Source organism: Megascapheus bottae, chromosome 13 (genome assembly GCF_031878675.1).
Source record: "Megascapheus bottae isolate mThoBot1 chromosome 13, mThoBot2.hap1, whole genome shotgun sequence".
Lineage (NCBI taxonomy): Eukaryota > Metazoa > Chordata > Mammalia > Rodentia > Geomyidae > Megascapheus > Megascapheus bottae.
The window spans coordinates 43,897,085-43,908,906 of record NC_143521.1 but is presented as its reverse complement, the minus strand read 5'-3'; the positions used below and the strand labels follow the sequence as shown (position 1 = coordinate 43,908,906).

The following is an 11,822-nucleotide window of genomic DNA, read 5'->3' as shown; positions in this document are numbered from 1 at the left end:
ACATATAGTCACTGGCACATAGATTTTAGAACATTATTAAAATTAAGCTAAGTCTTTGTATGTCAGAGATACATATTAATCTAGGTTGTATTTTTCACCAAAATTTATATTTCCTTGTTTTCTGCTGCATCAGAGATAGAAAAAATTTTGTAACTTCACAAATTATGGATGGTACTATTTTTGCATTTACATTACAGAATAATTATGGCCACTTTTCTTCCTTCAATTTTAAAAATGAAAAAGAAGACCCACTTTAAAATAATTACCTCCAATTTTGACTTGACAAAGATGTCAAAGCTTATTTCCTTCCTTACAGTTCTCTTTGTGGTATTCAAGATTAAGAGTAAAATGTTTTGATGTGATATCTTCTGTCATTGCATTTCATATGTCGGATGATATAATTATGAAACATAAAACTTAACTTAGAAAAGCCAAAAGAAAAAAAAAAAAAATCAGAATTAGTTTCTCCTAGCTCCTTCTTTTTCACAAGGGGAAGGAAACCAAAAGATAACTATCTTCTTTTCAATTTAAAATAAGCTCTTCTTCAATAATATAGTTTTCTCAGCCAGGTTCCAGAGGGTTATATAAACTCTTTCAATGTGGTTATAATAATTATTAATATTGCTGCTATAGCATTATATATAACAGTCAAGTATTTTTATCAGCATGTAAATATATTATTTAATTTATATTTTGTATTTCAGAGAAACAATAAATTATTTAAGAATTAATAACCTATTTATTAAATTAGTTCACTTAGACATTTCAAATAGTGACTGCATCCATGACCTGTCTCAAAACTGATAGAATTGGAATATTCTTCAGGATAGTATATGACAATGGCTGAGAAAGCCAAAAGGGGTGACATTAATCAAACCACATTGTATTCATAAGCTGCTTTGGTGAATTTCACCTCCTTTGTTATAAATATTTAATATAATAAAAATATTTTTCAAAACTGTACAAGAAAACATATTAGCTTATTTTGTAATTGCATAGAATTGAGATTTTTTGAGGCCTGAATATATTTTTAAAAAGAGAGTAGTTTAATTTATCTTTCTTTGAAAATATTATAGAAAAATATAATTTCTGGAACTAGTTCTGGCTTAGATGTACATATTTTGGTGAATTTTTCTCAAAAGTAATATGTGATTTAATTCATCATGATAATCAAACTAGAAATCCGAACCTCAGTTATTTTCATAATTGTTTCTTTTCCATATGTTCAACTTCAATCCTGCTCATTATTAAAGATACATGTAACAGGAACATATTTTCCCAACTTTCTGCCTTCACTCTTGTGGAAGGAAAATATTAAATATAATTAAATTTTATAAAGGTGAAGGAAAAAGAACAAAGAATTATTTACCTGAGAAATCTAAGCCTTCACAACATATTTGACATGATGTCCTTCCACATTAACTAGTAAGCATAAGAAAAGACTTTCCAGGATGTTCATTTGTGAATCCACAGGAAAAAAAAGAAATCTCAGAGAATATGTTTTCTTTTTCCCTTACAGTGCACTATTCCTTAGATTACTTACCCTTTTCATAAGAGAAGATCAAAGTGTGCTCCCTTTATATAAACTTGTTTACTGAAGAGAAGAGTGAGTGTAAATCAAAAACAATTGTCAACAAAAATATTCACATTATTCAGAAGGCACAGAATTTTCCTCAGGGCATTATTTTAGAGAATGAAGTTGAACAAAATAGAAGTACGTAATATATATTGCAAAGCTATATTTAAAAGTTTAATCTTTGGCAAAATAAAAGCCATCATCTCTAACATTTCTTGGAATCATAAATACACTAGATGCAAAAGGAAGTAATTAAGCTGGGCAAGGTGGCTCATGCCTGTAACCTGAGCTACTCAGGAGGCTGAAATTTAAGGATCGCAATCCAAAGCCAGCTGGGATACTAGAGAATGTGAGACACCTATCTCCAAATAATCACTAGAAAACAGGAAGTGTTGCTGTGGCTTCAGGGATAGGGCGGTAGCCTTGAATTAAAGAGCTCAGGGACAATGCCCAGGCCCAGAAGTTCAAGCTCCATGACCAAAAAAACCCACAAAATATGATTATAATCCATTGTAATGTTAAACATTGAACATTGTAAAAATGTGCCCCCCAAAAATTATTACCTTGTGCATATGAAACCTCTTCATCAACTCATATGCTGAAGCCTTGTTCCCTAATTGGTTGCACTATTTGGTGGAAGAAGAAACAATACAACTCAAGGATGTAGGCACACACAGGAGGAAATAAATCATAAAACCGTATTCTTAAGTTTCAGGGGCTACATGTTATCCAAATCTCTTCTTTCGTCTTTTGTACTTCCTGTCAGTCATGAGGTAAACACCTCTTTTGGTAAGGAAGCCCACTAACATTGTATTTTGTACATAGAAGCAACTGTGGAACAAACCCTCTGAAACTGTGAGCCAAAATAATTTATTTACTGTTTCCTTTCCTCTATTTCATTATAACTCTTCTTAAATCAATAACTCCCAGAATATATATAACATAATTTCCAGAAGTTATGAATATTGTTCTCACATGTAAATAGGGCATTTGCTGATGTGATTAAGATGCTGAAAGGAAACAGTAAGGTCAAGCAGTGATAAACTATCACGAGTGAATGATAATGATTAACTCTTAACCAATGGTTCTAGTGAGGTCTTCTGATTGTCTTATAGAATAAATATTTTCTGTATGCTCCTCCTCAGTAGCTAGAATTACAGGAATGAGCCACTGGTGCCCAACTATTTCTATATTTTTTTATGTATAAATAACTATATTCTGTGATCAATATAAATGAGAGAGGAAATAATTCATAGATTCATTAATGTGCAGAATTATGTTACTGTTTCAATAACTACAGAAAGGCACAGCATTTGTACCAACAGCTTATGATGAGCCAATATGAGGCAAACAGAATTCCATGCACAAATGAAAGTTTTAACTTTTCTAAGACATGAATCTGATAACTTTATATTTTGATAGTACAGCTTTCAAAGGAATAAGGCATTGCAAATATAGGATATCACGGTTACCAATTTCCCCATGTCCTAGAAAAGGCTACTTTTATTTTTATCATGTAAATTTCTGTATGGTACATTATGAGTTTGAAAGCATGATGCTTATTTTTTCGATTAAATGTAAAGAATGTACAATCAAAAGTTGGGAAGATGGCACCGAGACAATACGGACTCTGCCTAGCTCTCTCTCTCACAAAAAGAGAAAACCAATTACCTTAAGAAATCTACAACAACAAACTCAAAAAGCAACAGAGAAGGACTCAATCCGGAAAAGAAATCCAGATAAAGCTTACATCCAACTTTCTCAAAGAATTCGGGACACGAGGACCCCTCCCCCACCCCTCCCCGCCAGCTCTGAGCCCCGAAAAGCTGTTGCCCAGGCAGCCCCAACCATTGCAGAAACCAACATAGGACCGGGCAAGCAAGCCGCAGAAGCAGCGGAACCCAGACGCAGACCCAGAACAGCAAGCAGCAGAACCCAGAGGTGGAACATAGGCAGCAGCGGAGACCCAAGGGGAGTGAATGACTCACCAACACTGTGGAACACCCACAGCCAAACGCAGAGGCGTGACTAGAGCAGCGGGTCCCCAAACCCATCAGGAAAGCAGAACTGGTGCCAAGCAATAGAACTTAACTCAGACCCCTCCACCACACCTAAGAAAGACTGGCAGGAGCAGGGGGGCAAGGAATTTAGAATCCTGTCCCTTCCCACTATAGCCCCCTCCCCCAGGCCCATTGACTGAAGAATGACAGGCGGGCAGACCCTAAGACCAAGCACCCCACCAAGGGAGGTGGAACTGTCCCAGCCCCCAACCCCCTATCAGGTTCCTCTCCCAGGTCTCTGACTAGAGTCCAATTGGCAGGCTAAGCTAAAACCCAGCACCCCACCAGGGGAGGCGGAGATGTCCCAGCTCCCACCCGTCCAACAGGTTCCTCTCCCAGGCCACTGGGTCTGGAGAGTGGGGGGCGCTGAGACCCTGCCTTCCAACAGCAGGTGGGGTATTCAGGAAAATAGGAGCCAGCATCTATCCCCTCAAATCTTGAGCCAGGCATCCTCCAGCTGGGAATCCTGAGCAAGACAGCAGAGAGGGGCCCCCCACAGTCACAGACTCCTGGCCAAAGCAGCAGAAATACAGCAGGAACTGAAGGGCAGACCAGCAGCCAGGCTAGCCTTCTGAGAATCAGAAAGGCGAGGCTCCGCCCTTGGAGCCCACATCCTTGGTTGGGGCCCTGCCCCTGGGAACAAAGCAGACACCTGCTGGTCCTGCTGGCAGCCCCTGGAAACTCCCAAACCCCAGACCCATGGCCCAGGGCCCGCCCCTGGAAGCAGCACAGGAAAACCAACCATCTGCCCACCACACTCAGACTGAAGCTCGCAGATCCATCCCATGGCCCACTGTGAGGACATTGGTTGGGCTGAAAGCTAGTCGTGCAGCAACACATAAGTATTATCTAATACTTTCCAAACTTTGTACTCAAATACGCTACCTGCTTACCAACTTAGGTCAGTTATCCTTACGCTATACCTTTTCTTCATTACTATAAAAATCTTATATTCCTATATTATTCTTCTTGTAGCTCCCCTGTTCTCTCTCATACTATTTTTCTATCTCTGGTCCTCTGTTCATCTTTCAACCCTTACAACCCTTATAATGCATGGATCTCCACTTGATGGCTGTTGAGCAATACTGTATATCTATGTGTTCAATTATACTCTAGGTCCAGAGGGACTTATATACAATAGAGATTGGATTGAGAGGCTTATTGTTTTGGTCATAAATCGGTTATCAGTGGTTATATTAGACTGGTCTGTAAGTACACAAAAAGGAAGAGTGATAATACCAATCAAAAACTGTGAACATCTAGTGTCTGCCAGCTAAAGAGGCCTAGGTTGGTTATATCTGAAAAACTATAATCGTCTTTAGTATTAATCTTGCTCCCATTTTCAAATGGGCAGAACAAGAAACTCAAGAAAAATGTAAAATCAAGGAATAACACCTCCCACCCAATATGACAATGGAACAGTCACTGGCAAACCTAGAGGAGAGTCTTCCAAATGCTATACAAATGCAATTGATAAACATAATTAATGAAAAATGTGAAAATATAAAGAAAGAGATAAGGGAGGAAGCCATAGCTGAACAAGAGGAAACCATAAACAAGGTGATAAGTGAAAAAAAAGAAGCCATAAAGGAGGCCATAATAAAGGTTTTTCAAAGAAAGATGGATGAATTCATAGAATCCACCAACAAAGAGGTGACCAAACTCCAGCAAATGTCCAAAGAAAATAAAGCTACTGAGCTAAACACTCAAATGGAAATCAAGGAGCTAAAGAAATCCGTACATGATCTAAAAGAAGAAATGCAAAGCATCAAAAATGAGCAACTAGAAGCAAGGGAGATGAAGAATAAAGTAGATAGCTTTGATAGCAGGTTAGACAATGCAGAAGAGAGAATTTCCCGTGCTGAAGATAATTTAGTTGTTATAGAGAAAGAACAGAAAATGAGTCAATCCAAATATAGGAAATATGAGAGAGTGCTTCAGGAGGTCCAAGATACAATTAGGAAGCCTAATTTAAGGCTAATTGGTATTGAAGAGGGCGTGGAGAAAGAGGTCAATGGTATTGGAAATATACTTCAGGGAATCATCTCAGAGAATTTCCCAAATATCCAGAAGGGCAGGCCCATCCAGATACAAGAAGCTTTGAGAACCCCAAACAGACCTGACCAGAAATGAACTTCCCACCGTCACATCGTATTCCGAACTGGATCAATAGAAACCAAAGAAAGGATCCTAAAGGCAGCCAGGGAAAAGGGTTCAGTAACCTATAAAGGAAAACCAATCAGAATAACCCCAGATTTCTCAGCAGAGACCATGCAAGCAAGAAGTGACTGGAAGCATATATGTCATGCCCTTAAGTCAAATAACTACCAACCAAGAATACTGTACCCAGCTAAGCTCTCATTCATAACTGAGGTAACAATAAAAAACATTCTATTCCAAGGGAAAAGCTGCAACATTATGTAGCAACCAAACCAACATAATAAAAAATTCTCAAAGATGGGGCAGGCCGGGCCCGCGCCACAGGCCAGCGTGCACTCCGGCTCTGAGGCCAAGCCCAAAGCCATCGCCGTGTCCCCTGGCTCAGGGACAGACCCAACATCAGAGCGCGGCAGCCCTCAGGGACCCCACGGGCCAAGGCTCCCGGGATCCGTCACCGAGCGGGAGTCGGACACAACCGAACCGGAGCAGGCTCACAGCAGTCATAGCCGGGTGGAAGTGGATGTGATCGCACCGCCGCGTCACGCACTTCCTGTTTGTTGCTGGAGAAAAGGAGAGAAAGGAAAGCTCGAGGAGCCGCCACTGCCACCACCACCACCAGCGCAGCCGTGCCGGAGCCGCGAGAAGATCAGCCACCTGCCCCCTTCTTCTCGCCGGCAGTCCGCTTCCTGGGACTTGTTCCAACAATCTGTTAAAACATGGTGGATTACTATGAAGTAGTAGGCATGCAGAGACATGCCTCAGCCCAGGACATCAAAAAGGCATACCGGAAACTGGCATTAAAGTAGCATCCAGATAAAAACCCTGAGAATAAAGAAGAAGCAGAGAGAAAATTCAAACAGGTAGCTGAGGCTTACGAGGTGTTGTCAGATGCTAAAAAATGGGACATCTATGACAGATATGGCAAAGAAGGGTTAAATGGTGGAGGAGGCGGAGGAAGTCATTTTGACAGTCCCTTTGAGTTTGGCTTTACATTCCGGAACCCAGATGATGTCTTCAGGGAATTTTTTGGTGGAAGGGATCCATTTTCATTCGACTTTTTTGAAGACCCAGTTGATTGGGAACCGAAGGGCAGAACCCGAGGTGCAGGCTCGTTTTTCTCTGCCTTCAGTGGATTTCCATCATTTGAAGGGGGATTTCCTTCATTTAATGCAGGATTTCCTTCATTTGGTTCACTGGGTCATGGAGGCCTCACTTCCTCCTTCTCTTCCACGTCATTTGATGATAGTGGGTTGGGCAACTTCATGTCTATATGAACTTCCACTAAAATAGTAAATGGCAGGAAAATAAATACAAAAAGAATTGTTGAGAATGGTCAAGAGAGAGTAGAAGTTGAAGAAGATGGTCAATGAAAGTCCTTGACAATAAATGGTAAGGAGCAGCTACTGTGCTTGGATAACAAGTAACTCAACGCATGCATTTAACAGAAATGTTAAACAATAACAAACACCATTTGAGGATTAACAGGAACATTTTTTAAAGATTTCAAACGAACTCGACTTTCAGTATAACTGTACCTAATCTAAAGTACTTATAAACAGCTCGTAGGAGCCTCTATTTGTCATAGACTTTTGAGTTTATTGTTGGGACCACACAATAAGACCATTTTTTTTGTCTTTAAAATTGTTCTAATCCCTGTATGCACTTTGCTTTTTTATTAAACGTAATCCAAGGTGACTCTCGCATAGTGCTAGGACACTATTGTACTCTAACACCAGCATGGATCTGCTCCTGTTGTGTTGAAATGTGAGCCACGTAGTTCAGCCTGCTGTGAAGCTGACATTGCCAGGGTGAATCTTCTACAGGAACAATTCCAGTTTCTTGTTTTCAGTAATGAAAGACTTAATACATTAATGGTAATAATACATTTCTGGTTTATTATAAATTAAGGATGTTTTCTAGTTGTGCATGAATGCTGGCAATTTAGTAAGTTTTGACAACTGTTTAAATAATGTAATGTTAAGCTTAGGTTTAAAAAAAGTTGGTAAACTGGGTCTTTGTTATTGCTTTAAAAAAAAAGAAAATAAATGCGACTGTGTTTGGTGCATTCTTTCCTGAAAAAAAAATTCTCAAAGATGTTCTACACATAGAAAACCAACATAAATGCAATACAGAGAAAGAAAGGGCACCTAAACATCATGCCATCTAAGAACCACAAGAACTGTCAAGACACAGACCCTAATGAAAGCTTTTAAAAATGGTAGGAACTAATAAATATCTCTCAATCCTAATGCTGGAGGGGAAGTGGCCAGGAGGGATAACTACTACACTGTTGGTGAGAGTGCAAACTCATTCAACCACTATGGAAAGCAGTGTGGCAGTGCCTCAAAAGGCTAAACATAGAACTCCCCTATGACCCAGCAATTCCACTACTTGCCATTTACCCAACCATCCAGAAACAAGTATATACTAAGTCCTCTAGCACAACAATGTTCATTGCAGCCTTATTCACCATAGCAAAGATATGGAACCAACCTAGATGTCCCTCAGGTGATGAGTGGATCAACAAGATGTGGTATTTGTACACAATGGAATTCTATCCTGCTGTCAGAAAAAAAGACATCGCCCCATTTGTTAGGAAATGGAAAGACTTAGAAAAAAATCATATTAAGTGAAGTAAGCCAGACTCAAAGGAACTTAGGCTCAATGGTTTCCCCCATTTGTCATAATCAGTAGAAACCTTGGGATCTTCTAGCAGAGATCTGCAATAGAGCAAAACCTTGATACATAAGGCCATATAGTGTGAAGCTAATTGAAAAGACCTCTAGGATATTGAAACAAAAGCCATATAATGAGTGGTTGTTGTTCTTAAGGTACTATGTTATCTCTCATCTCTTTTGCTGTCCCTTGGTTATATCATATTGTTACAGTATCTCACTTTGTTATCTGATATATTGAATATATTTATATTTGGTTATTTGAAATTGGATAGGAAAGGGGGGAAAACCAAGATGAGGGGGTGAGGGGGAGGATAATGGGGACCAAGACATGTGAAAGGGTATCAATATATGTGAATTAATGCACCTTCTATCTGGCAAATATCATGTAACCCTTTTATTAATTACAATAAAAATATTAAAAAAAGAATGCACAATTGTTTAAGTTAAGGTGAGGCATAGTTTATTTTCCTCTTTGAAATAACCATGAGGATTTCTCTTGTGTACTTCCAAATATAATCTGTTTCACCTTACTAAATGATCAAAATTGTCTGCAGGTGTGTAACAAATTCAGAATAATATTTCATAGGAGGCTTGGTCTAAACTTTTCAATTAATAATTTCAGTAACAGTGTAATTTAAATAACAATAACTGAATTTTGTGGGTTTTTTGTACAGACATGGGGATTGAACTCAGAGCAGCTTTTTCTGTGTATATGGTACCGATGAATCGCACCCAGGTCTTCATGAATGCTAGGCAAGAACTCTACCACTAGGCCGAACTCAGGGTCCCCTAAAATTGAATTCTTATAAATCAATGATGTAGAACATATAACTATGAAATTGTAAGCTTGTCCTAATTTTCATTTCAATCCTTACAGTTCTCCTGGAAGAACAAAAAATTTCTGCATTGATGACAAAATACAACAGTACATTTTAATTTTGAAAGGTTTCATTGTGTATATTCCCCTAATTTTCTACTTTACATTTCTTTTGCCAGTCCTCTGGCTTGAACTCAGTGTCTGAACACTGTCCTTGGGTTTTCTCAAGGCTAGAACTCTGTCACTTCAGCAACAACACCACTTCAGGCTTTTATTTATTTATTTTGCTATGTATGTGGTAGTGAGGAATCGAACCAGAGTCTTTGTGCATGCTAGGCAAGAACTCTACCATTAGGCCAAGCTCCCAGCTCCTGCCTTACATTTTCTTATTGGTCATAATTGAACAATTGCTTATCCATGGATCAATCCCTTTTAGAGTAATAGAATTGCTTCATTTGAGTGCTTTAAAAAGCAACAGGAGATGATTCTATTATTTCCAATATCATATTACAATAAAAGAAAAGGAAAAGGAATGAAGACTTATATAACGTTTTTTATTTGCCAGGCCTGGGCTTGGGCTCAGGGTGGTACTGAGCTATCAAACCCAGCTCTTCCTGCACGGTAGGCAAGCACTCTACCACTAGGCCAATTTCCCAGCCCCAGGTAAAGTTTTTCTGCAATCATTTTGTAGAAAATTGTAGATGATCTTTTTTTTTTTTTTGCCAGTCCTGGGCTTGAACTCAGGGCCTGAGCACTGTCCTTGGACTTTCTCAAGGCTAGAGCTCTACCACTTGAGCCTCAGCACCACTTCTGGCTTTTTTCTATGTATGTGGTACCGAGGAATTGAACCCGGGTCTTCATGCATGCTAGGCAAGCACTTTAACCACTAGGCCAAACTCCCGGCCCGTAGATGATCTTTTTATATTCACTTTTTTCATAGTTATGATCCTATCCAAGGAAGTAAGAAACAAATTTTTATTCTCACAATTAGAGTGAAAATGCAAAAACCTAACCAAAACAAAACAAAATTATTGGAGTATATGTAAGAAAAGTCTGACTATAGGTAAGGAAATGTATCTATTTTCATTCTTGTACTTCTTCCAAAGAAGTGAATAACCTCAAGCATATGGAGATTTTTCAGATATCAATGTACATATTCCTTGGACATTTATGAAATATAATTAACTCCAAAGTTTAATATATACCATGGGGCATTACAATAAAAAACAAAAAAAAATCTTCTTGGGGGAAAAGTGTGTGGGTGTATGTGTGTGTGTGTGAGAGAGAGAGAGAAGGGAGAGAGAGAGAGAGAGAAGGGAGAGAGAGAGAGAGAGAAGAGAGAGAGAGAGAGAGAGAGAGAGAGAGAGAGAGAGAGAGAGAGAGAGAGAACACGCAAGAAAGAGAGAGACTGCCTTATACTTCTCATTGTCATACTATACAAAATCATCAAATCTTATGTTAAGGATTTTGAATGTACTATGCTACTTGTATAAGGGTTAGGCTAATTTTAAAAGTCTTGATATAATATATCTTGTGCAAGTTCACCCAAGAAATGCTGATGTATCAGCATTTTCCCTGAGTCTAGTTTGTCTCTATGAATACTCACTTTATCTGCACAATGAGAGGTGTTACTTTAGAGAACACACATGCTGGCAAAATATTTAACTTTTGCAGCAAAGGGTAAAGGAATACACTTGAAATGTTATCTTTCACAACTGTTTGCTTAAAAATGTGTGACATTCAGGATGTGCTGTGCAGACTTGTAAAGATATTTTAGAGCAAGAATGTATTGTCTCATGCACAAGATGTACAGAAACATAATGGACCCCTAGAGTGTTTGTCAAAAATATCATTGTAATGGTGATAGATTGAATATATTAATCAGTTGTTTATTCTACAATGTGAAAATTCACTTGTAAGTCTTTATAAATTTTTATGTCTTTCAAGCTGGTTATTCTATAATCACTATTATGGCTATAACTATTTTGAAAAATTTTACATTTACAGAAAATTTATAGACATAGTAGAGTGTGTTATGTATAAATGCCAAATTTTTTCCTATTCTTAATATTTAAACTAGTATGTGTCAACATTATCATACTAATATTCATACACTATCATTAAATTAGATTTTTTTAAAGATTTCATTGTTTTTTTTTTACCTAATGCTGTTCTTCTCTTCTAAGATTCCATTATAGATAGTCTAGACACTGAATTACATTTGTTAGATAAGGTCACATCATCTCTCTTGGTTGTGATGTCCTGTCTTATTTTTAATTGTGTTTTTATTTATTCAATCATTAGTTTATATTCATTTGAGCTTATGGACATTTATTTTTTTTATATTTCAGCCTTTACTGTTCAACCATTAAAGTTTCAGCTTTTGGAAGCTCTTTTAGTTGACTTTTTTGTTTCTTTGCTATATTTGATGTAAGTTAGAATTACTGAGTTGAATATTTTCTTTATTTCTACTAAATATAATTGCAGCACAATAATCAACATTTTTATAGGTCCTCTGAACATTTTTATTG

General features: G+C 38.0%; 1 pseudogene; it reads left to right on the top strand.

Moving 5' to 3' along the window:
* Positions 1-6,497: 6,497 nt before the first annotated feature.
* On the top strand, positions 6,498-7,460 carry LOC150055897 (dnaJ homolog subfamily B member 6 pseudogene; annotated as a pseudogene).
* Positions 7,461-11,822: the final 4,362 nt, after the last annotated feature.